This window comes from Eurosta solidaginis, chromosome 3, assembly GCF_040869045.1.
Source record: "Eurosta solidaginis isolate ZX-2024a chromosome 3, ASM4086904v1, whole genome shotgun sequence".
NCBI classification, from domain to species: Eukaryota; Metazoa; Arthropoda; class Insecta; order Diptera; family Tephritidae; genus Eurosta; species Eurosta solidaginis.
The window spans coordinates 40,727,552-40,754,090 of NC_090321.1; the positions used below are offsets into that span (position 1 = coordinate 40,727,552).

Genomic DNA, 26,539 nt, shown 5'->3' on the forward strand with positions numbered 1-26,539 from the left:
ATGGGTGGACGCCTTTTCGAGATATCGCCATAAAGGTGGACCAGGGGTGACTCTAGAATTTGTTTGTACGATATGGGTATCAAATGAAAGATGTTAATGAGTATTTCAAAAGGGAGCGGGTCTTAGTTCTATAGGTGGACGCCTTTTCGAGATATCGCCATAAAGGTGGACCAGGCGTGACTCTACAATTTGTTTGTACGATATGGGTATCAAACAAAATATGTTAATGGGTATTTTAAAAGGGAGCGGCCCTTAGTTCTATGGGTGGATGCCTTTTCGAGATATCGTCAAAAAGGTGGACCAGGGGCGACTCTAGAATTTGTTTGTACGATATGGGTATCAGATGAAAGATGTTAATGAGTATTTCAAGAGGGAGCGGGCCTTAGTTCTATGGGTGGACGCCTTTTCGAGATATCGCCATAAAGGTGGACCAGGGGTGACTCTAGAATTTGTTTGTACGATATGGGTATCAAATGAAAGATGTTAATGAGTATTTTAAAAGGGAGTGGGCCTTAGTTCTATAGGTGGACGCCTTTTCGAGATATCGCCATAAAGGTGGACCAGGGGTGGCTCTAGAATTTGTTTGTACGATATGGGTGTCAAATGAAAGGTGTTAATGAGTATTTTAAAAGGGAGTTTGCCTTAGTTCTATAGGTGGACGCCTTTTCGAGATATCGCCATAAAGGTGGACCAGGGGTGACTCTAGAATTTGTTTGTACGATATGGGTATCAGATGAAAGATGTTAATGAGTATTTCAAGAGGGAGCGGGCCTTAGTTCTATGGGTGGACGCCTTTTCGAGATATCGCCATAAAGGTGGACCAGGGGTGACTCTAGAATTTGTTTGTACGATATGGGTATCAAATGAAAGATGTTAATGAGTATTTTAAAAGGGAGTGGGCCTTAGTTCTATAGGTGGACGCCTTTTCGAGATATCGCCATAAAGGTGGACCAGGGGTGGCTCTAGAATATGTTTGTACGATATGGGTATCAAATGAAAGATGCTAATGAGTATTTCAAAAGGAATCGGGCCTTAGTTCTATGGGTGGACGCCTTTTCGAGATATCGCCATAAAGGTGGACCAGGGGTGACTCTAGAATTTGTTTGTACGATATGGGTATCAAATGAAAGATGTTAATGAGTATTTCAAAAGGGATCGGGCCTTAGTTCTATGGGTGGACGCCTTTTCGAGATATCGCCATAAAGGTGGACCAGGGGTGACTCTAGAATTTGTTTGTACGATATGGGTATCAAATGAAAGATGTTAATGAGTATTTCAAAAGATAGCGGGCCTTAGTTCTATGGGTGGACGCCTTTTCGAGATATCGCCATAAAGGTGGACCAGGGGTGACTCTAGAATTTGTTTGTACGATATGGGTATCAAATGAAAGATGTTAATGAGTATTTCAAAAGATAGCGGGCCTTAGTTCTATGGGTGGACGCCTTTTCGAGATATCGTCATAAAGGTGGACCAGGGGCGACTCTAGCATTTGTTTGTACGATATGGGTGTCAAATGAAAGGTGTTAATGAGTATTTTAAAAGGGAGTGGGCCTTAGTTCTATAGGTGGACGCCTTTTCGAGATATCGCCATAAAGGTGGACCAGGCGTGACTCTAGAATTTGTTTGTACGATATGGGTATCAGATGAAAGATGTTAATGAGTATTTTAAAAGGGAGTGAGCCTTAGTTCTATGGGTGGACGCCTTTTCGAGATATCGTCATAAAGGTGGACCAGGGGCGACTCTAGAATTTGTTTGTACGAAATGGGTGTCAAATGAAAGGTGTTAATGAGTATTTTAATAGGGCGCGGGCCTTAGTTCTATAGGTGGACGCCTTTTCGAGATATCGCCATAAAGGTGGACCAGGGGTGACTCTAGAATTTGTTTGTACGATATGGGTATCAAATGAAAGATGTTAATGAGTATTTCAAAAGGGAGCGGGCCTTAGTTCTATGGGTGGACGCCTTTTCGAGATATCGCCATAAAGGTGGACCAGGGGTGACTCTAGAATTTGTTTGTACGATATGGGTATCAAATGAAAGATGTTAAAGAGTATTTTAAAAGGGCGCGGGCCCTAGTTCTATGGGTGGACGCCTTTTCGAGATATCGCCATAAAGGTGGACCAGAGGTGACTCTAGAATTTGTTTGTACGATATGGGTATCAAATGAAAGATGTTAATGAGTATTTTAAAAGGGAGTGGGCCTTAGTTCTATAGGTGGACGCCTTTTCGAGATATCGCCATAAATGTGGACCAGGGGTGACTCTAGAATTTGTTTGTACGATATGGGTATCAAATGAAAGATGTTAATGAGTATTTTAAAAGGGAGTGGGCCTTAGTTCTATGGGTGGACGCCTTTTCGGGATATCGCCATAAATGTGGACCAGCGGTGACTCTAGAATTTGTTTGTCCGATATGGGTATCAAATGAAAGATGTTAATGAGTATTTTAAAAGGGAGTGGGCCTTAGTACTATAGGTGGACGCCTTTTCGAGATATCGCCATAAAGGTAGACCAGGGGTGACTCTAGAATTTGTTTGTGCGATATGGGTATCAAATGAAAGATCTTAATGAGTATTTTAAAAGGGCGTGGGCCTTAGTTCTATAGGTGGACAGTTTTTGGAGATATCGCCATAAAGGTGGACCAGGGGTGACTCTAGAATTTGTTTGTACGATATGGGTATAAAATGAAAGATGTTAATGAGTATTTCAAAAGGGAGCGGGCCTTAGTTCTATGGGTGGACGCCTTTTCGAGATATCGCCATAAAGGTGGACCAGGGGTGACTCTAGAATTTGTTTGTACGATATGGGTATCATATGAAAGATGTTAATGAGTATTTTAAAAGGGAGTGGGCCTTAGTTCTATAGGTGGACGCCTTTTCGAGATATCGCCATAAATGTGGACCAGGGGTGACTCTAGAATTTGTTTGTACGATATGGGTATCAAATGAAAGATGTTAATGAGTATTTTAAAAAGGGGTGGGCCTTAGTTCTATGGGTGGACGCCTTTTCGGGATATCGCCATAAATGTGGACCAGGGGTGACTCTAGAATTTGTTTGTCCGATATGGGTATCAAATGAAAGATGTTAATGAGTATTTTAAAAGGGAGTGGGCCTTAGTTCTATAGGTGGACGCCTTTTCGAGATATCGCCATAAAGGTGGACCAGGGGTGACTCTAGAGTTTGTTTGTACGATATGGGTATCAAATGAAAGATGTTAATGAGTATTTTAAAAGGGAGTGGGCCTTAGTTCTATGGGTGGACACCTTTTCGAGATATCGCCATAAAGGTGGACCAGGGGCTACCCTAGAATTTGGTTGTACAATATGGGTATCAAATGAAAGGTGTAATGATTATTTTAAAAGGGAGTGGGCCTTAGTTCTATGGGTGGACGCTTTTTCGAGATATCGCCATAAAGGTGGACCAGGGGTGACACTAGAATTTGTTTGTCCGATATGGGTATCAAATGAAAGATGTTAATGAGTATTTTAAAATGGAGAAATCCTTAGTTCTATAGGTGGACGCCTTTTCGAGATATCGCCATAAAGGTGGACCAAGGGTGACTCTAGAATGTTTGTACGATATGGGTATCAAACGAAAGGTGTTACTGAGCATTTTAAGAGGGAGTAGGCATTAGGTCTATAGGTGGACGCCTTTTCGAGATATCGCCATAAAGGTGGACCAGGGGTGACTCTAGAATGTGTTTGTACGATATGGGTATCAAATGAAAGGTGGTAATGAGTATTTTAAAAGGGAATAATCCTTAGTTCTATAGGTGGACGCCTTTTCGAGATATCGCCATAAAGGTGGACCAAGGGTGACTCTAGAATGTTTGTACGATATGGGTATCAAACAAAAGGTGTTACTGAGCATTTTAAGAGGGAGTGGGCATTAGGTCTATAGGTGGACGCCTGTTTGAGATATCCCCATTAGGGTGGGCCAGGGGTAACTCTAGAATGTTTGTACGACATGGGTATCAAACGAAAGGTGTTACTGAGCATTTTAAGAGGGAGTGGGAATTAGGTCTATAGGTGGACGCCTTTTCGAGATATCGCCATTAGGGTGGGCCAGGGGTGACTCTAGAATGTTTGTACGATATGGGTATCAAACGAAAGGTGTTACTGAGCATTTTAAGAGGGAGTGGACATTAGGTCTATGGGTGGACGCCTTTTCGAGATATCGCCATTAGGGTGGGCCAGGGGTGACTCTAGAATGTTTGTACGATATGGGTATCAAACGAAAGGTGTTACTGAGCATTTTAAGAGGGAGTGGGCATTAGGTCTATAGGTGGACGCCTTTTCGAGATATCGCCATTAGGGTGGGCCAGGGGTGACTCTAGAATGTGTTTGTACGATATGGATATCAAATTAAAGGTATTAATGAGGGTTTTAAAAGCGAGTGGCCCTTAGATGTATATGTGAAGGCGTTCTCGCGATATCGACCAAAATGTGGACCAGGTGATCCAGAAAATCATCTGTTGGGTACTGCTAATTTATTTATATATGCAATATCACTAACAGTATTCCTGCCAAGATTCCAAGGGCTGTTGATTTCGGCTTGTAGAACTTTTTCATTTTCTTCTACTTAATATGGTAGGTGTCAAACCTATTTTACAAAGTTTTTTCCAAAGTTATATTTTGCGTCAATAAACCAATCCAGTTACCATGTTTCATCCCTTTTTTCGTATTTGGTATAGAATTATGGCATTTTTTTCATTTTTCGTAATTTTCGATACCGATAAAGTGGGCGTGGTTATGGTCGGATTTCGGCCATTTTTTATACCAAGATAAAGTGAGTTCAGATAAGTAGGCTTGCTAAGTTTAGTAAAGATATATCGGTTTTTGCTCAAGTTATTGTGTTAACGGCCGAGCGGAAGGACAGACGGTGGACTGTGTATAAAAACTGGGCGTGGCTTCCACCGATTTCGCCCATTTTCACAGAGAACAGTTACCATCATAGAATCTATGCCCCTACCAAATTTGAGAAGGATTGGTATATTTTTGTTCGACTTATGGCATTAAAAGTATTCTAGACAAACTAAATGAAAATGGGCGGAGCCACGCCCATTTTGAAATTTTCTTTTATTTTTGTATTTTGTTGCATATATCATTACTGGAGTTGAATTTTTACTTAATTTACTTATATACAGTAAAGATATGAAATTTTTTGTTAAAATTTGAATTTAAAAAATTTTTTTTTTAAAAAGTGGGCGTGTTCTTCATCCAATTTTGCTAATTTTTATTTAGCACATATATAGTAATAGTAGTAACGTTCCTGCCAAATTTCATCATGATATCTTCAACGACTGCCAAATTACAGCTTGCAAAACTTTTAAATTACCTTCTTGTAAAAGTGGGCGGTGCCACGCCCATTGTCCAAAATCTTACTAATTTTGTATTCTGCGTCACAACGTCAACCCATCTACCAAGTTTCATCGCTTTAACCGCCTTTGGCAATGAATTATCGCATTTTTTCGGTTTTTCGAAATTTTCGATATCGAAAAAGTGGGCGTGGTTATAGTCCGATATCGTTCTTTTTAAATAGCGATCCGAGATGAGTACCCAGGAACCTACGTACCAAATTTCATCAAGATACATCAAAATTTACTCAAGTTATCGTGTTAACGGACAGACGGACGGACGGACGGACGGACATGGCTCAATCAAATTTTTTTTCGATACTGATGATTTTGATATATGGAAGTCTATATCTATCTCGATTCCTTTATACCTGTACAACCAACCGTTATCCAATCAAAGTTAATATACTCTGTGAGCTCTGCTCAACTGAGTATAAAACAAGTAAGGAAGGCTAAGTTCGGGTGTAACCGAACATTACATACTCAGTTGAGAGCTATGGAGACAAAATAAGGAAAATCACCATGTAGGAAAATGAACCTAGGGTAACCCTGGAATGTGGTTGTATGACATGTGTATCAAATGGAAGGTATTACTGAGCATTTTAAGAGAGAGTAGGCCATAGTTCTATGGATGGACGCCATTTAGGGATATCGCCATAAAGGTGGACCAGGGCTGACTCTAGAATTTGTTTGTACGATATGGGTATCAAATGAAAGCTGTTAATGAGTATTTTGAAAAGGAGTGATCCTTAGTTCCATAGGTGGACGCCGTTTCGAGATATCGCCATAAAGGTGGACCAGGGGTGTCTCTAGAATGTGTTTGTACGATATGGGAATCAAATGAAAGGTGTTACTGAGCATTTTAAGAGGGAGTGGACATTAGGTCTATAGGTGGACGCCTTTTCGAGATATCGCCATTAGGGTGGGCCAGGGGTGACTCTGGAATGTTTGTACGATATGGGTATCAAACGAAAAGTGTTACTGAGGATTTTAAGAGGGAGTGGGCATTAGGTCTATAGGTGGACGCCTTTTCGAAATGTCGCCATTAGGGTGGGCAAGAGGTGACTCTAGAATGTGTTTGTATGATATGGGTATCAAATGAAAGATGGTAATGAGTATTTTAAAAGGGAGTAATCCTTAGTTCTATAGGTGGACGCCTTTTCGAGATATCGCCATAAAGGTGGACCAAGGGTGACTCTAGAATGTTTGTACGATATGGGTATCAAACGAAAGGTGTTACTGAGCATTTTAAGAGGGAGTGGGCATGAGGTCTATAGGTGGACGCCTTTTCGAGATATCGTCATTAGGGTGGGCCAGGGGTGACTCTAGAATGTGTTTGTACGATATGGGTATCAACCAAAAGGTGTCACTGAACATTTTAAGAGGGAGTGGGCATTAGGTCTATAGGTGGACGCCTTTTCGAGATATCGCCATAAAGGTGGACCAAGGGTGACTCTAGAATGTTTGTACGATATGGGTATCAAACGAAAGGTGTTACTGAGCATTTTAAGAGGGAGTGGGCATGAGGTCTATAGGTGGACGCCTTTTCGAGATATCGCCATTAGGGTGGGCCAGGGGTGACTCTAGAATGTTTGTACAATATGGGTATCAAACGAAAGGTGTTACTGAGCATTTTAAGAGGGAGTGGGCATTAGGTCTATAGGTGGACGCCTTTTCGAGATATCGCCATTAGGGTGGGCCAGGGTGACTCTAGAATGTGTTTGTACGATATGGGTATCAAATGAAAGGTGGTAATGAGTATTTTAAAAGGGAGTAATCCTTAGTTCTATAGGTGGACGCCTTTTCGAGATATCGCCATAAAGGTGGACCAAGGGTGACTATAGAATGTTTGTACGATATGGGTATCAAACGAAAGGTGTTACTGAGCATTTTAAGATCGAGTGGGCATTAGGTCTATAGGTGGACGCCTTTTCGAGATATCGCCGTTAGGGTGGGCCAGGGGTGACTCTAGAATGTTTGTACGATATGGGTATCAAACGAAAGGTGTTACTGAGCATTTTAAGAGGGAGTGGGCATTAGGTCTATATGTGGACGCCTTTTCGAGATATCGCCATTAGGGTGGGCCAGGGGTGACTCTAGAATGTTTGTACGATATGGGTATCAAACGAAAGGTGTTACTGAGCATTTTAAGAGGGAGTGGACATTAGGTCTATAGGTGGACGCCTTTTCGAGATATCGCCATTAGGGTGGGCCAGGGGTGACTCTAGAATGTTTGTACGATATGGGTATCAAACGAAAGGTGTTACTGAGCATTTTAAGAGGGAGTGGGCATTAGGTCTATAGGTGGACGCCTTTTCGAGATATCGCCATTAGGGTGGGCCAGGGGTGATTCTAGAATGTGTTTGTACGATATGGATATCAAATTAAAGGTATTAATGAGGGTTTTAAAGCGAGTGGCCCTTAGATGTATATGTGAAGGCGTTCTCGCGATATCGACCAAAATGTGGACCAGGTGATCCAGAAAATCATCTGTCCGGTACTGCTAATTTATTTATATATGCAATACCACTAACAGTATTCCTGCCAAGATTCCAAGGGCTGTTGAGATCGCCTTGTAGAACTTTTTCATTTTCTTCTACTCAATATGGTAGGTGTCACACCCATTTTACAAAGTTTTTTCCAAGGTTATATTTTGTGTCAATAAACCAATCCAGTTACCATATTTCATCCCTTTTTTCGTATTTGGTATAGAATTATGGCATTTTTTTAATTTTTCGTAATTTTCGATATCGATAAAGTGGGCGTGGTTATGGTCGGATTTCGGCCATTTTTTATACCAAGATAAAGTGAGTTCAGATAAGTACCCTTGCTAAGTTTAGTAAAGATATATCGGTTTTTGCTCAAGTTATTGTGTTAACGGCCGAGCGGAAGGACACGGTGGACTGTGTATAAAAACTGGGCGTGGATTCCACCGATTTCGCCCATTTTCACAGAGAACAGTTACCGTCATAGAATCTATGCCCCTACCAAATTTGAGAAGGATTGGTATATTTTTGTTCGACTTATGGCATTAAAAGTATTCTAGACAAACTAAATGAAAATGGGCGGAGCCACGCCCATTTTGAAATTTTCTTTTATTTTTGTATTTTGTTGCATCATATCATTACTGGAGTTGAATTTTGACTTAATTTACTTATATACAGTAAAGATATTAATTTTTTTGTTAAAATTTGAATTTTAAACAATTTTTTTTTAAAAAGTGGGCGTGTTCTTCATCCAATTTTGCTAATTTTTATTCAGCATATATATAGGAATAGTATCTTCAACGACTGCCAAACTACAGCTTGCAAAACTTTTAAATTACCTTCTTGTAAAAGTGGGCGGTGCCACACCCATTGTCCAAAGTCTTACTAATTTTCTATTCTGCGTCATAACGTCAACCCATCTACCAAGTTTCATCGCTTTAACGGCCTTTGGCAATGAATTATCGCATTTTTTCGGTTTTTCGAAATTTTCGATATCGAAAAAGTGGGCGTGGTTATAGTCCGATATCGTTCATTTTAAATAGCGATCTGAGATGAGTGCCCAGGAATCTACATACAAAATTTCATCAAGATACCTCAAAATTTACTCAAGTTATCGTGTTAACGGACAGACGGACGGACGGACATGGCTCAATCAAATTTTTTTTCGATACTGATGATTTTGATATATGGAAGTCTATATCTATCTCGATTCCTTTATACCTGTACAACCAACCATTATCCAATCAAAGTTAATATACTCTGTGAGCTCTGCTCAACTGAGTATAACAAGTAAGGAAGGCTAAGTTCGGGTGTAACCGAACATTACATACTCAGTTGAGAGCTATGGAGACAAAATAAGGAAAATCACCATGTAGGAAAATGAGCCTAGGGTAACCCTGGAATGTGGTTGTATGACATGTGCATCAAATGGAAGGTATTAAAGAGTATTTTAAGAGAGAGTAGGCCATAGTTCTATGGATGGACGCCATTTAGGGATATCGCCATAAAGGTGGACCAGGGCTGACTCTAGAATTTGTTTGTACGATATGGGTATCAAACGAAAGGTGTTACTGAGCATTATAAGAGGGAGTGGGCCTTAGTTCTATAGGTGAACGCCTTTTCGAGAAATCGCCATAAAGGTGGATCAGGGGTGACTCTAGAATATGTTTGTACGATATGGGTATCAAATGAAAGCTGTTAATGAGTATTTTGAAAAGGAGTGATCCTTAGTTCCATAGATGGACGCCGTTTCGAGATATCGCCATAAAGGTGGACCAGGGGTGTCTCTAGAATGTGTTTGTACGATATGGGAAGCAAATAAAAGGTGTTACTGAGCATTTTAAGAGGGAGTGGGCATTAGGTCTATAGGTGGACGCCTTTTCGAGATATCGCCATTAGGGTGGGCCAGGGGTGACTCTAGAATGTTTGTACGATATGGGTATCAAACGAAAAGTGTTACTGAGCATTTTAAGAGGGAGTGGGCATTAGGTCTATAGGTGGACGCCTTTTCGAAATGTCGCCATTAGGGTGGGCCAGGGGTGACTCTAGAATGTGTTTGTATGATATGGGTATCAAATGAAAGATGGTAATGAGTATTTTAAAAGGGAGTACTCCTTAGTTCTATAGGTGGACGCCTTTTCGAGATATCGCCATAAAGGTGGACCAAGGGTGACTCTAGAATGTTTGTACGATATGGGTATCAAACGAAAGGTGTTACTGAGCATTTTAAGAGGGAGTGGGCATGAGGTCTATAGGTGGACGCCTTTTCGAGATATCGTCATTAGGGTGGGCCAGGGGTAACTCTAGAATGTGTTTGTACGATATGGATATCAAACGAAAGGTGTTACTGAGCATTTTAAGAGGGAGTGGGCATTAGGTCTATAGGTGGACGCCTTTTCGAGATATCGCCATTAGGGTGGGCCAGGGGTGACTCTAGAATGTTTGTACGATATGGGTATCAAACGAAAGGTGTTACTGAGCATTTTAAGAGGGAGTGGGCATTAGGTCTATAGGTGGACGCCTTTTCGAGATTCGCCATTAGGGTGGGCCAGGGGTGACTCTAGAATGTGTTTGTACGATATGGGTATCAAATGAAAGGTGGTAATGAGTATTTTAATAGGGAGTAATCCTTAGTTCTATAGGTGGACGCCTTTTCGAGATATCGCCATAAAGGTGGACCAAGGGTGACTTTAAAATGTTTGTACGATATGGGTATCAAACGAAAGGTGTTACTGAGCATTTTAAGAGGGAGTGAGCATTAGGTCTATAGGTGGACGCCTTTTCGAGATTCGCCATTAGGGATGGGCCAGGGGTGACTCTGGAATGTGTTTGTACGATATGGGTATCAAATGAAAGGTGGTAATGAGTATTTTAATAGGGAGTAATCCTTAGTTCTATAGGTGGACGCCTATTCAAGATATCGCCATAAAGGTGGACCAAGGGTGACTCTAAAATGTTTGTACGATATGGGTATCAAACGAAAGGTGTTACTGAGCATTTTAAGAGGGAGTGGGCATTAGGTCTATAGGTGGACGCCTTTTCGAGATATCGCCATTAGGGTGGGCCAGGGGTGACTCTAGAATGTGTTTGTACGATATGGATATCAAATTAAAGGTATTAATGAGGGTTTTAAAAGCGAGTGGCCCTTAGATGTATATGTGAGGGCGTTCTCGCGATATCGACCAAAATGTGGACCAGGTGATCCAGAAAATCATCTGTCGGGTACTGCTAATTTATTTATATATGCAATACCACTAACAGTATTCCTGCCAAGATTCCAAGGGCTGTTGATTTCGCCTTGTAGAACTTTTTCATTTTCTTCTACTTAATATGGTAGGTGTCACACCCATTTTACAAAGTTTTTTCCAAGGTTATATTTTGTGTCAATAAACCAATCCAGTTACCATGTTTCATCCCTTTTTTCGTATTTGGTATAGAATTATGGCATTTTTTCATTTGTCGTAATTTTCGATATCGATAAAGTGGGCGTGGTTATGGTCGGATTTCGGCCATTTTTTGTACCAAGATAAAGTGAGTTCAGATAAGTACGTGGGCTAAGTTTAGTAAAGATATATCGGTTTTTGCTCAAGTTATTGTGTTAACGGCCGAGCGGAAGGACAGACGGTGGACTGTGTATAAAAACTGGGCGTGGCTTCCACCGATTTCGCCCATTTTCACAGAGAACAGTTACCGTCATAGAATCTATGCCCCTACCAAATTTGAGAAGGATTGGTAAATTTTTGTTCGACTTATGGCATTAAAAGTCCATTTTGAAATTTTCTTTTATTTTTGTATTTTGTTGCATCATATCATTACTGGAGTTGAATTTTGACTTAATTTACTTATATACAGTAAAGATATTAAATTTTTTGTTAAAATTTTAATTTTAAAAAAAAAATTTTTTAAAAGTGGGCGTGTTCTTCATCCAATTTTGCTAATTTTTATTTAGCACATATATAGTAATAGTAGTAACGTTCCTGCCGAATTTCATCATGATATCTTTAACGACTGTCAAATTACAGCTTGCAAAACTTTTAAATTACCTTCTTGTAAAAGTGGGCGGTGCCACGCGCATTGTCCAAAATCTTACTAATTTTCTATTCTGCGTCATAACTCCAACCCATCTACCAAGTTTCATCGCTTTAACCGCCTTTGGCAATGAATTATCGCATTTTTCGGTTTTTCGAAATTTTCGATATCGAAAAAGTGGGCGTGGTTATAGTCCGATATCGTTCATTTTAAATAGCGATCTGAGATGAGTGCCCAGGAATCTACATACCAAATTTCATCAAGATACCTCAAAATTTACTCAAGTTATCGTGTTAACGGACAGAAGGACGGACGGACATGGCTCAATCAAATTTTTTTTCGATACTGATGATTTTGATATATGGAAGTCTATATCTATCTCGATTCCTTTATACCTGTACAACCAACCGTTATCCAATCAAAGTTAATATACTCTGTGAGCTCTGCTCAACTGAGTATAAAAATTGTTTTTTAAAGTGGGTGTGGTCGTTCTCCGTTTTTATAACTGTACAACCAACCGTTATCCAATCAAAGTTAATATACTCTGTGAGCTCTGTTCAACTGAATATAAAAAGTAATACAGATATGTTGATAATCTGAACTAACTGTAGGTTTGTATGATTCTAAGGGAAAATTGAAATAAAAAACTATACAAAAATCATGTTAGGAAACCGCATAACTATCATAAATTTTACTAATGCGGAAAACGGTGCTCCAAAATCAAATTGTGCAGCAACTAGAGTAACCAGCAGTCTTTGTTCTGCCAGAAAATTAGTTTGCCTATATTTCGAAATTGAGCCTCGGATCCCTTCTTCACCATATATCCTTGTACTTTATCTTCCATCCCCTATTTTTTGTCTCCCTCTGACTGCCAAACCTATTCCCAGTTCCAACCTCATTCCCACTCTCACTCCTACTCACACTCCCATTCCCACTCCGACTCCTTTTCCTATTCCCACTTCCGTTGCCAATTCCTCTCTTACTTCCATTTCCCTTCGCACTCCAAATACCCTTTCTACTCCTATTTCCTCCCTCTCTCACCCCCATTCCTTTATATACGCAATCTCTATATGAACTATCGACTACATATTTGACCCTACCGACCGATGTCAATACCTCTGTTTGTATAAACCACTACGAAACTTTATGAAAGTAATGCAAGTTTTAACGTCGCGTTCACTTTTACATGTTTGATATATAAAGATAATTCACCCGTTCTCCAGCCCGATAATATCCCTCCCTGCGATATTACTTATCTCGCAGAGATATTTTTCACATTGTATCCTCCTCACCATGTTTGATACTTACCTTTTCTCCTTATCTTCCCCCTTTCACATTCACGATTTTTCCCTCACCTACTCGCTCTTTCCTCTCCGTCAACCTCCCTCTATTTTGCTTCATCTCCTTCCTATCTTCCCCTCGTACTTTCTTCATTTCTATCTCCATTTCCTACTGAATCTTTCCTTCTCCCACCTCTTTTTTTACTTGAGTTCCTTTTATTATGGAGCTTTCCATGAAAAAGGCTGTTGCTTGTACTTAATTGGCGCTTAACCGTTTAAACGGTTATGGCAGTCCAACAAGGCACTCCAGGCGCTTTTTTGCAGTGCTATCTGGCGCCAATTGGTAACACCAAGAAAATTTGAATCGTTTTCCACCTGGTCTTTTCAACGGAGTAAGGGCAGCTTTCTTTCTTTGCTTCCATAGGCGGGCTCCGATAAAATTACTTTCTTAGCCGGACCATCACCTTTCAGTTGCATAACATGGCCTAGCCGCGTACGGCTTTTCATTAAATCTTCTTCGGTACTCACCGCCGCCAGCACGTAGAGGTCCGTAAATCTTTCGGAGAACTTTTCTCGAACATTCCCAAAGCCGCCTCATCTGAGGTCCATCTGAGGTCCATGCTTCTACATCATATAGCATAGACGGGTAGGGATAACTTACTTGGCAATATTAAACGGACAGCTCGGAAACAAATTACATGAGTTTCCCAGCATCTTCTTATGATGGACTTAGTCGACTGTATCATGTATTAATCCATATAACACCAAAAAAAATAACAAAGGCCAATGACAGTAAACCTGTCTAAATCTGAAGTGAGTGAAAACCCTTATACGATACGAATTTGGTATCACTTGGGTGAAAATTACTCATTGAATCTCATCGAGCTATGGAAGATTTGCCCTTTAAATTAAAATCTGCAGCAAAAAAATATGTTTATACCTTTCATGAACATAAAATGGTATATTAACTTTGGTCCGATGTTTGAAACGTTGAGAAATATAAAAGATAGACTCACCATTAAGTATACCGAATTGATCAGGGCGACGAACTGAGTTGATATAGCCATGTCCGTCTGTCCGTCCGTCCGTCTGTCTGTTTGAACGCAAACTTGTCCCTCAAATTTTGAGATATCTCAATGAAATTTGGCACAAGCATGTATTTTTGTATTATATTAAACATTTGTCGCATCCGGTAGGACCGGACCACTATAACATATATCTCCCCTACAACCGATCGTTCAGATAAGACGATTTTTGTCATTCCTGCCGCAATTTAGAGAGTATAAACGTGAAACTCGGTGATATATATTCTAATATATCATAGAAGATATCCTGAAAAAATCACTTTGATCGGACCTATATATAGTATATACCCCATACAACCGATCGTCCAGATAGAAAGATTTTTGGCAATTTCTCCCTTAATTTCCAATATAAAAACGTTAAACTTGGTGATATTTATTCTAATATATCATAGAAGATTTCATGAAAAAATCATTTCGATCGGAGCTATATATAATATATATCCCATACAACCGATCGTTCAGATAGAAAGATTTTTAGCCATTTCTCCCTTAATTTCCAATATTAAAACGTGAAACTTGGTGATATATATTCTAATATATCATAGAAGATTTCCTGTAAAAATCATTTAGATCGGAGCTATATATAATATATATCCCATACAACCGATCGTTCAGATAAGGGGGTTTTTTGCCATTTTTTATTTTATATTTATCTTAAAAATCGTTTAGGTATGTAGATCTGTTCACTATATATTTCTTATCTTATACATCCGATTATTTGGAGATTACGAACGGGATAAGATTATTGTTCAGCCCCATTAATGAAGGGTATGAAGTCTTCGGCACAGCCGAAGGCAGTCCCGTGCTTATTTTTTTTAAATTGGCAATTTCTTATTACAATTTGTTATATGATAAATGGCATAATAAATTGCTCAAATGGTATAAATTGTCAACTTGGTGTGTATTTGTACATAGTATAAGGATGTTTAATGCTGAGCTTAGCGACAGATAGAGTGAGACCTACATCCCTTTTGCTCTCCTAGTTGGTGTGAGTTATCGCGAAAAAGAAAACTTGACATAAGGTCAAAATCTCATGGGCGGCTAAGCGCTCAATTCTTGTGATAGATAATGAGGCCTTAAAAAAGAAAAAAAAGTCTAGACCCTGTAAGTAAGCAGGAAAACAAAAATAAATTGCTAGATTTCGTCATTCTGAAAACGAAATTTGTATTTTTCGTCAGCTACTATGTAAAATTGCTAGTTTTCGTTGTGTTAGTGTTAGTTTTCGTAAGAAGTTTTTAAAGTGTTAGTATTTTTTAGCTTTTAACGCTTTTTGGGCTTTATTTTTAAACCAGCAGTATCTACAAATTTCTATCTTTATATTTTTTAAACTCGTTGGGGTTTGTTTGCATGAATTTTAAGATTTTTAACTTATTTCTTTCAAATAAGTTTAAAGTTTAAACCGAATTTAATTGAAAACAAAAAACAGTAGTTAGTTGAGAGTTTTCAAATTAACTAAATAAGTTTTAAAACTTACTTAAACGTCAGTTTAAAATTTAAGCCAAAATTGTTTAACGTGTACACATTGAATGCTTTGTCGCGTCAAAGCGGTTGATTGTTGTCTTCCCTTCAAAAAACGCGAGTACTCCATAAATAATGTAAGGAATACTCCTTTGGGAGTATAGGAGTATTCCAAAACTAATCTGTGTTCATACAAAAAATGTGCTCCAATTAACATTGCGATGTCCTAGGAGAGGAGTAGGTGATCCCACTCTCGCTTTGTTTGTGAGTATTCCATAGAGTACATACGTGAGAGTACTTTCCAAAGTACTTTCACTGTAGTACTCCATGGAGCACCCACAGAGGATCATATGCCAAAGTACTAAGGAGGAATTGTGTCGGAAACAATTATCGGAGTGAATTTAATTTAAAATGAAAGTAAATGAAGAGTGGCATACAACTTGAACTGGAAGAGGGAGGGGGAGAGGAAGGCGAGTAGAAACAGGTAAACAAATACAGGAAAGGAAGAGGGGAAGAGCAGGGAAAGGGAGGAGGCAGAATGTTGGAGGGATTCGATTGCTGAAAAGAAGAGGGGGGAAACAAGAGGAGACGGATAAGGAGTGGATAATAAACAGCGGAAGTAGGAAGAACAGTAAAAGGGAATAAGGAATGCCAATATTGAAAAGTAGGTGGGGAGCAAGAGATGAAGCTGGGAGGGAAACTACTTTTTCAAATACAGACAATCCGTTTTAGGAAAGCACGGCGTGTGGCGAGTTTCCTAATACAAATAAGCAAATAGTGCGTTAGTACTCTGTTCATTCGAGTCTTTGGATTCACGTCATTCTAGGCGACTTTTAGCAAGCGCCGAAGAAAAAGCATATAGAGCCTCTGTTTCACTCGGTCGCTTCAATATACCAAGTGGGACTTATCAAATTGTTGAGAAAACTCACCACAGAAAGAGGAAGTCGTAGTACGTTTATTTTGAAATAAAACGAACGTAATATTCATGAAAGAAGCGAGGAAGTAGTGCAGCGAATCGCAATGGCCACGAACTATTGCAGAACTATCGCAGTAAGGTACGGCCCTTGCTCTAATTCTGTCCCCTTGTAGTGCTTTCAATTCTCACTTTACCTATGTGATATCCAATGAAATGGCAATAGTCCCCTTTTGTAGACCTTTTTAAGTCGTTGATGTTTCTGAAATAGTCACAGCCTTTGATAAATTATATCAAATATGTACATTAGACTGGACATATTGTGTATGAAAAAAATAAAAGTTTATGAAAAAGCAGTACCGCCCCTCAAATTATTCCTTTTTTGTAGCTAATGAATTTCCAAACTCTTGGGCAGATAACTTAAGGTTAAGGAGTGACACATTTCAATTGAAAATGCTCAGAATCGGGTTTTTTGTTATTTTCGAGAGCCATGAACGACAAACCTTTATAAAAAGTTATCAATACGCTATTTCCCTTCTAAAGTGTATTTATAATAATTAAATGAATGGCAACACTTTTTGGAAACGGGCGTGGCAGCACCTTTTATTTGATTATGTATGGGGTGCCGTTTCTGGAGCCGATTACCGACTGACATAAACATTTTTAAATGAGTGTGGCAACCTCTTTTGACCAATGAAGAAGAATTGACCCACTGTTAAAAAACTCTGTACAAAGAGGAATACTTTTTATAAAAGACTCAAAAGCATTAAATAAATGCCCCTTTTTCGATAATACTAAGGGCAAAAAAACTGAACTAAAATAAATGCACGATAGATCTCTAGCTGAGTATATGATGTTCGTTTACATCCGAACCTATACAACTTTTATTGTTCTTCTTACACGTTTGTTAAAACTGTATTATGGTTATCCATTAAGTTAAAAAAACAGCATTTATTTCTCTTTTTGATCCAACTTTCTCACTTCACTAAGATTCCTAGCTCCGCGTCCCGCTAATTTCTCACGAGAATGCCCTGGCTCATTGGGAGACTGGAGACAAATAGGTCGAGATATTTTTGTACAAATGAGTTGTGATAGGCAGATGTCACCGTTGTGTATCATTTGCTAAAGGCAAAGCAGCGACGTCTATTTTGGAAAATGTAGGTTTATTAAAGACAAGAAATTAACAAGCTAATGGGTTTGATGGTGAATGAGGACAAATAGAAGTACCTGCTGTCATCGAGCAAAGAGGCAGCTCATTTGCGCTTTGGAAACCACGCTACTGTTGGGGGCCCTAATTTCGTCATAATTAAAGACTTCGTTTATTTGGGAACCAGCATACAAGCAACAACATCAGCTCTGAAATAAAGCGAAGAATCACTCTTACCAATAAATATTACTTTGGACTTGGTAGGCAATTGAAAAGTAAAGTCGTCTCTCCGCAAACGAAAATAATACTCTACAAGTCACTTATCGTACCCGTCCTGCTATATGGTGCCGCAGCATGAACCAAGACAACATCAGATGAAGCGGCTCTGGGAGTGTTCGAGAGAAAAGTTCTTCGAAAAATTTGTGGACCTCTATGCGTTGGCGATGACGAGTACCGAAGAAGATTTAATTACGAGCTGTACGATCTTGACGTAGACATCAAGACAGTCCAGCGAATTAAAACGCAGCGACTACGCTCGCTAGACCATGTAAAATTTTTATCGAAACCCGCCTATGAAAGCATAGGAAGAGGGGGCCCCACTCCACTGGAAAGACCAGGTGGGAAACGATGTAAACTCCCTTGGTGTGACCAATTGGCGACAGTTGGCGGAGCAAAGAAGCGATTGGCGGACCTTGTTGGACGGACATAACCGTTTAAACGGTTAGGCGCCAATTAAGTATAGGGCTGTCGTAAAGTTCATTTAGGTCAGTTTTTTGACACTAAGGGCCGATTTCACCAACTCGACTTAACTTAGTTAAGTCATATTTTTTTAGTTTTCTGTTTCACCACCAGTGCTTAGCTGAGTCACAAATTAGCCTACCTGTCAGCTGGCTTATTCTCGACTTCCAACAGCCTTGCTGTAGTACAAATTATGAGTCGAACTAAATGGCAGTATTGATACTTATTTCATTATGCAAATACAGCAACCTCGCTATTGTGTAAATTCACTGGGTGTCGTGTTATTAAAAGGTATCCAAAAATACTAATATGTATAAAACATCTAATAGAGTTTTTGTATGTGAAATGGGTTTAGTAGCTAAGTTGGTGAAACCGAAAAAAACTTAGCACCAAATCTGGGCTAACTTAAGTTGCAACTAAGTTTTAGCCTAAGTCGAGTTGGTGAAATCGGCCCTAAGTGTTGTTAAAAGGGGTGTGTTTATTTAATGTATTTTGGCCGATTTTATTAGAAATTTTCATATTTATAAAAACTAAGGATATAGACTTCCTTCACAATAGTTCAATTGTTCTTCCAGTAATGGCTATCGAAATGCAGAATAATGAATGGTCGAAAAAGGAGGGGTGAAACACCTATTTCAAATATTTTCGTTTCTTAAATAAAAAAAATAAGATTGATATTAAGATATTTTTCGCAAAGATAATGGCCCGTAGTCATAGTCGCTGACTAAAATACTCTTTAGTTAAAATCTTGCCTAAACTAAAAATGGGTTTTAAAATTTTGGTCTGCCATAGACATATTAAACACAGTTTTCAGCTAAAATATACATGAACAGGGTATCCGCATGAAAAAAGGTATTGTTTGGAACTATGAAGAAATTTTTTAGAAGTTTTAAAAGTTCACCTTGTTCCTTACAACCGTGGTTACTTGACTCCACGTATAAAAATGGTAATTTTCTACTTGACAAAACCTCTTACAATACCACAAAAATTGTCAAAGGAGTACCTGAAGACGCGTTTTGATCCCAGGAATCATAATCCGGTGGCGGATAATTATCATTCAATTCTATTTAAAATTTATTAGCAAACGTTTTGTAAAAATTCGCTGTTTTTTATCAGCCGTCAATTTAAAATTGAGTGCACAATCTATTAATTGAACATGAGCATACTTATTTGAAGAAAACTTGACTTAATTTCGTTCTTAAAAAATTATTTAAATCTCTCAACATAAACGAATAAGTATTTAAAACGGATTTGGGCTCCTTAAAGTAAAGGAAGGAACAAGGCTATTCACTCATACACTCGTATTCATGTTGTTCATGTTTGTAAGAATGTTGTAAAGAAAAGTTGTTTGCATTAAGACAGATGTGACGGCCAAAATAATGCAAACCTTAAATGTTAGGTGGCCCTAACCGTTATAGCCGTTTAATTTAATAGACCCGAAACCGAATAGGGATATCTCTAACCTCGATGCTAATAAGTATGCAGGACATTCAATGATAATCAGGTTAAATCAAATTTAGGTTTGTCTTTGCAAAGTCAGCATAAATAAAAGGAGTTTAGTATAGTTTTCCATAGGAAAGATGTGACCTAGAATGTTGAGCCATTGTCGACTCAAGTCGATCATGACATAGACTAAGAGGGTGATAAAGGGGGAAGTAGTTCAGCAGCACCCGTACCAAGCAGTTCTTAAAATTTACGTTGCTAATTCTTCTTGTACTCCACGTTTTAATTCACGCTTTCTTTTATGAGGAATTGGCAAATGTAAAGGGGAATAGAAGACACAAAAGGAAATGCCAGCAGAATTGAATTCAAGAATTCTGTAATATAATTCAATAATTAGAAGTCGGAAATAAGAGTGATGAAAGAAGCGAGGAAGTAGTGCAGCGAATCGCAATGGCCACGAACTATTGCAGAACTATCGCAGTAAAGTACGGCCCTTGCTCTAATTCTGTCCCCTTGTAGTGCTTTCAATTCTCACTTTACCTATGTGATATCCAATGAAATGGCAATAGTCCCCTTTTGAAGACCTTTTTAAGTCGTGGATGTTTCTGAAATAGTCACAGCCTTTGATAAATTATATCAAATATGTACATTAGACTGGACATATTGTGTATGAAAAAAATAAAAGTTTATGAAAAAGCAGTACCGCCCCTCAAATTATTCCTTTTTTGTAGCTAATGAATTTCCAAACTCTTGGGCAGATAACTTAAGATTAAGGCGTGACACATTTCCATTGAAAATGCTCAGAATCGGGTTTTTTGTTATTTTCGAGAGCCATGAACGACAAACCTTTATAAAAAGTTGTCAATACGCTATTTCCCTTCTAAAGTGTATTTATAATAATTAAATGAATGACAACACTTTTTGGAAACGGGCGTGGCAGCACCTTTTATTTGATTATGTATTGGGTGCGGTACAGTCTTTTTGTGGAAAACGAAACCGCTCTAATGTACATACCATGTAGGGAAGTTCTCAACTAGTAATAAAAATTACTATTTCAAAAGTTCGATGGTAGATATGTAGGTAGATTTTCTCTAGTTCGGTACTATGGATGAGGTAATGCAGCGTCACTAAATCTCACCATCTCAGAAGATAGCAATATATCCAAACAGTCCCATGTTACTCCTATATAACTATTGTTGTTGTAATAGTTAAGTCAAGCTCTAAGCAATCCATTCCAAATACCAAATGAGCTCGATTTGAGTTCGAAATGTATATATTAAATTGTGTTTTAGTTATTACTTTTGTGCATAACTATTGTTGGAATTTTCAGTAACTTTTCTGCAAGATATTAAGTTTAAGTTTTGCTTCTGCTTTCGTTCTCTTTTTTTTTTAATTTTGTTCTTTTCGTTGTATAATATTTTTTTCTCCTTTGTCTGCATTCATGTTTTCATAATCTTTACTGCTCTCTTCCTCTTTTTTTTTCTTCTTCTTCTTTTTGTAACACTTTACAAAACCGTTATTGTCAGTTTAATTGCTTTTGTTGCTTCTTTATTGCTACCTTATAATGTTTTATGTTCCACTTTTTTATGTTCTCTATTTGGTTTCACTCTCTTTTATTGTTGGTTTTCTTGTTTGCGCATTGCAATCAGTTGTTTTTTTTTTTCTTTTGAAAATTCAATAACTGACCTAGTTCAGCCCCCCTCCCAAATAAATGGCTTGCGCTGTGCCGTCAACCGATAAACTGACAAACGAAAGCCTCAAATGCTCTACCACCTAAAACTCTCGTGCAAGTAGGCAATCCGAGCTGTCACAATACTCAGCTGTGCATAAAACGAGTGAGCAAACGAACAACCCCCAAATTTTTTTTTGGAGTTGAAAAATGCTAATTTTTCAAAATTTTCACATGCAAACAACTTTTTTATTTTTATTTTTGAAAATTAGTTTAAGCATTGAAATTTTCTACCCAAAGCTGCCGAATATTTCCAACTTCCGTGAGGCTCCCGAGTCCAAAGCAGGCCTCTTATGTAACAGCAATCAATTAGTATTTTGTATCGGTCTTGCGATGTGCGCGTGTATATATGTATGTGTGTGAAAAGTATGCGTACGTGTGTGTGTGTCCAGGTGTATGAGAATAATATGAGGAGGTCCTCCAACCATAGAAATATCGATTGAAACAGTGAATTATGACGACGAAAGTAGAAAAGAAGAAAATTGTTAAATTGTCCAAAATTATTCAATTAAATCGGCATATAAAAAAAATTCACCACGCTTATATCATATTCACCAAAGACGTTAAGACATGAAGGCGTTACTTAAACACTTTGGTCTTCGAATGTTCAGCTGGTTTAACTATTGCTCCAATTCCAAGTCACTTCTCCTTTTATTTTACTTTACACACTTATGCACACACACATGCATATAGTGTAAGCACATATTTTTTCATAACTTGCATATAGGCATTTATTTTTTCCGCACAGATTGCACAATATTTTCCATGCTCTCATTGACATTCATACATAACACACACACATACTATGTAAGCTCGGTGTTCCTACTTTTGCCCAAAATAATATTCAAATATTCATAATTGCATTTGTGTGAAAATTGCCTGTCACTCTCCACCGCTTCAACGCCAATCCTCTCGCTGCACTTAGTCGATTTGCCGATTTAGATTTAGAAAAAAACGAAATAAAAAATTGTGCAAAATTTTTAATCGATTTTCTTGCTCGCCTACAACTTGTATGTGCATTGCTTTTTTCAATTCGCTTTTTCGTTAACGTTTTTTGCCAACACTCCCTTTTGGTTTAATTATTATATTAAATTAATATTTTTTTTTTAGAAATAGATATTTACGTAAGAGACAGTCAACTATTTAGCTTGCACCCGAACAATGAAGTAAAAACGTTTATTGGCTATGACAACAGCAGAAACACACGGCTAAAATCATCCAGCAAGGACGTTACGTGATTGGATATGAAAACACTGTCCTGCAGATAGAAAGCGTACAACCGAACTCGCTGCAAACTCAGAGCTCATATAGGCCAAGCAGCAGCGCGGTCGGTTATTTCAATCGATATTTGTGCACAGGGTTGCAATGACAGTGGCATGTATGGCATCATTCAACTAATTTTGAATATTTTTGTTCTTCCGGTCGACGTGGGTGGCGTATACGTTATGTCGATTGCTAGGCCTGAGTGCACACTAGACTGGGTCGAAAAAAAAGTTGCTAATGTCCGCCCCTAAATTTAAAGATTATGTTGAGAGGGTTTCAGAAAATTTTTTTTTTTATTTTTTTTTTTTTACCCTTCGAAATACAGCCGAAACGGTTTTTCGTTGTAACTAGGTTATTTGACGTCCGATTTTCAAAATTGATATGTCATTATTTTGGCCTTGAGATGCTTCACATTTCCGTTTAATGTCCTTTCAAGCTATGAAGTCGTTCTCACATGATTAGGTCAGCAAACAAAGGGAAAAGAGCGGACCACGACCACATTTTTATTTTTCTAACTTGTTGAACGCGTTAACGAAAAAAAAATTTTCGAAATGTTAAATTTCGAACTTCGAAAGCCGATATCTATTTTTTCGAGGCTAACTTCGAAAAACGGAGATAGTACTTTGTTTACTTAAGCCTCAATCTCTACAAAAAAGTGGGTTTTGTCAAATACCAAGAAAAAAAGTTGATTTTGTCGCACAGTGTTATTATTATTAATACGAAACAACAGGTTTGACTCACTTATTTACTTTGATTTCCCCTATTCATGATATTTGGCATATCTTTATTAACTTTTCAATGCAAACCCTAATAATAATTTTTCCTCCAAAAATATCATGAGTTTCAGGTCTAAGTATAATAAGAATCAGGTAAAATAACAGTTGCAATAAATATTCAAAGTGCTATAACTTCTTTGTTTATTATTTTAGTAATATGGTTTAAAAGCAACATTTTCTTGAATTCTTAAGTACTTTCGTTTGCTAAGGAAAAAAGGATACTTTAGGGGGGTACAACTTTGCTAGCTGACCTAATCATGTGAAAACGACTTCATATCTTAAAAGGACATTAAACGGAAATGTGAAGCTTCTCAACGCCAAAATAATGACATATCTATTTTAAAAATCGGACGTCAAATAACCAAGTTACAACGAAAAAACCTTTTCGGCTGTATTTCGAAGTATCAAAAAAAAATATAAAAAAAAATTCCGAAACCCTCTCAACATAATTTTTAAATTTAGGGGCGGACATTAGCAACTTTTTCTTTCGACACAGTCTAGTGCGCACTATATTTATACCCTTCAAAAAACGCGAGTACTCCATAAATAGTGTAAGGAATACTCCCTTAGGAATATAGGAGTGCTCCAAAACTAATCTATATTGATACAAAAAATGTGTTCCAATTAACATTGCGATGTCCTAGGAGAGGAGTAGGTGATCCCACCCTCGCTTTGTTTGTGAGTATTCCATGTAGTACGTACGTGAGAGTACTTTCCAAAGTACTTTCAGTGTAGTACTCCATGGAGCACCCACAGAGGATCATATGCCAAAGTACTCCAGAAAAACTGCTCTATGGACTATCTGCGGAATAATACTCTCTAAACTGCTCCTGAAATATTACTCCATGGAGTACCGACAAGAGACTACTTGCGAAACTGCTCTCAAAACATTACTCCTTGGAGTAGCTATGGAAGAGTACTTTTAAAACCATCGCTAGAGAAGAAGCCAGCCAAAATAAAACATTAAATTTATAAAAAAAATCATATTAGTTTCTTTATTTACGCAAATGCTAAATAACATAAGATCATTAATTTTCGTCTTTTTGCATGCAAACTAAATTCCGAAGATGGCGAAAAAAAATTGCCTTCTGGTGCTATGCTAGGAGAGCTGACCAATTCCATAACCTCTGCTCCTACGGTATAATTTGGAGTTTCAATTTGGAGCATCGGATTTTCTCCATTTTTCAATCTACTCGCAAACTTTTCCCTCTCCATTTTCTGAATACGTCTTTTGTGACATGCGCTGTATTCCATATTTTACCTTTATATATTTGGTTATAATTATTTTATTTATTTTATTTTTCACCAACAAAATTGTTTGTCTTTTAAATTAAATTCACTCCGGTAATTCCTCTTTGAATATTTCTCTTTCTATAGTATGAATCCATAAACATTTTATCAGAGTTGCATTATTAAAATTTTATTATCAGTTATTTGTATGCAATAGTTTACTTTTGGCAACTCTGTTCGATCGTCATCGTGTCGTGATCACGGTCGTTAAAACACGAGCAATGATCGGCTGATGGTGGTCCGCAAACGCCATAGCGGAACGATACAAGGTGGCAGCATGGTGACATACCTACAAACATAAATAAAAATTTCATGTACTTTGTTTTTGTAAATTCGATGGGCAAATGTCAAAATCGTACTGCGCCGTAATTTGATGTATCAAATCAAATAAAAAAGCTTAAAATCAGCTGTCCCATGCTGCCACCTTGTATCGTTGCGCCATGGCAAACGCATTGCAAAGGAGCACACCAAGATGAAAAAAATGGCACACGTAATCCAACAAATTTTGCAGGGTAGCTTAACATACATGGTTAAAAATTTCGACCCAAAACGCGTTATCCAGATCAGAAGATAACGCTTAGGAAATTTTATTATTTTTTCCTTGTAAAGCAAGCTAAAAGTCTTTTCCATTTTCTTTTTCTATTTTCTATTTGAAATTATCTAGGAATTACACTAGATAGTAAGATGTCGTAGAAACTTCATTTTGAATAGAGAGCAAAGAAAGCCTCCGTGGCACTGTGTGCATGCATGTGAATGCTAGGGTGCACGTGGGGCTTATCGTCCAAACTCTCTCACTGGGTATTTACTACAATTGTCAACCTCATACTTTACTAAGGGGTTCTAGTTTGGTGGATGCAGTCACACAAAAAATTACGTATGCCAAAGAACTTGAGGGAGCGTGTAGATTATCAATGATGAGCATAACTAATGGCGAATAATATAGCGCAAGCAACTTCATCAAGCTTTAAAGCCTCGGGCAGCTTGCGTGCAGGCCGCATGGCCACAGCAGAATAACGCCATTATCGTCACATGCCTGAGCTTCGAAGGAGATCTTGGCACCAGAGTAGAGCCGGAAAGTTCGAGCAAGAGTGCGGAAATGGCAGAACATACTGTATGCGTGTGTAACGATGGTCCTAAATTAACGGAAAGGGTAGAGTCTGCTGTTTACTTTGTCGATACAGAAACAGGCTATCAGATCACTGCAGTGCATTTCATGCGGAAACTGTTGCCGTGAAGAAAACAGCAGAAATTTCGGAGGAAGCGTGCTTAAGCTGCAGTCGCTTCAATATATACATTGATAGTCAGGCGGCGATCAAGGAAATAATAACACACAGTACGACATCAAAAAGTGTCCCAGAATGCAAAAAAGCATTGGAAAGAATTCCTGGTCATAAAGGGATGGATAGTAAAAAAAAAATACCGATAAATTGACAAACGAGGGTGCAGCACTCGATGAACCAACGGTAGACGTCCCAACCCGTTTCGGGGAAATTAAAAGGAGACAAGAGTTGTTAATGATCCAACAAGCAGGAAAGGCGGGGACAGAA

At 38.3% G+C, this 26,539-nt stretch overlaps 1 protein-coding gene across 7 annotated transcripts in view; it reads right to left on the reverse strand.

The window, feature by feature from the left end:
• Nucleotides 1–22,948, reverse strand: part of LOC137243604 (UPAR/Ly6 domain-containing protein crok) — a 106,809-nt gene extending 83,861 nt beyond the window's left edge. For 6 of the 7 annotated variants that reach the window (XM_067771471.1, XM_067771470.1, XM_067771468.1 and 3 more), the window contains exon 1: nt 22,788–22,948. The gene's annotated coding sequence lies outside the window, so the exon portion shown is untranslated. Of the gene's footprint in view, nt 1–22,489; nt 22,756–22,787 lie in introns of those variants that run through there. The other variant, XM_067771472.1, reaches the window with a different exon arrangement.
• Between the last annotated feature and the right edge of the window lie 3,591 nt (nt 22,949–26,539).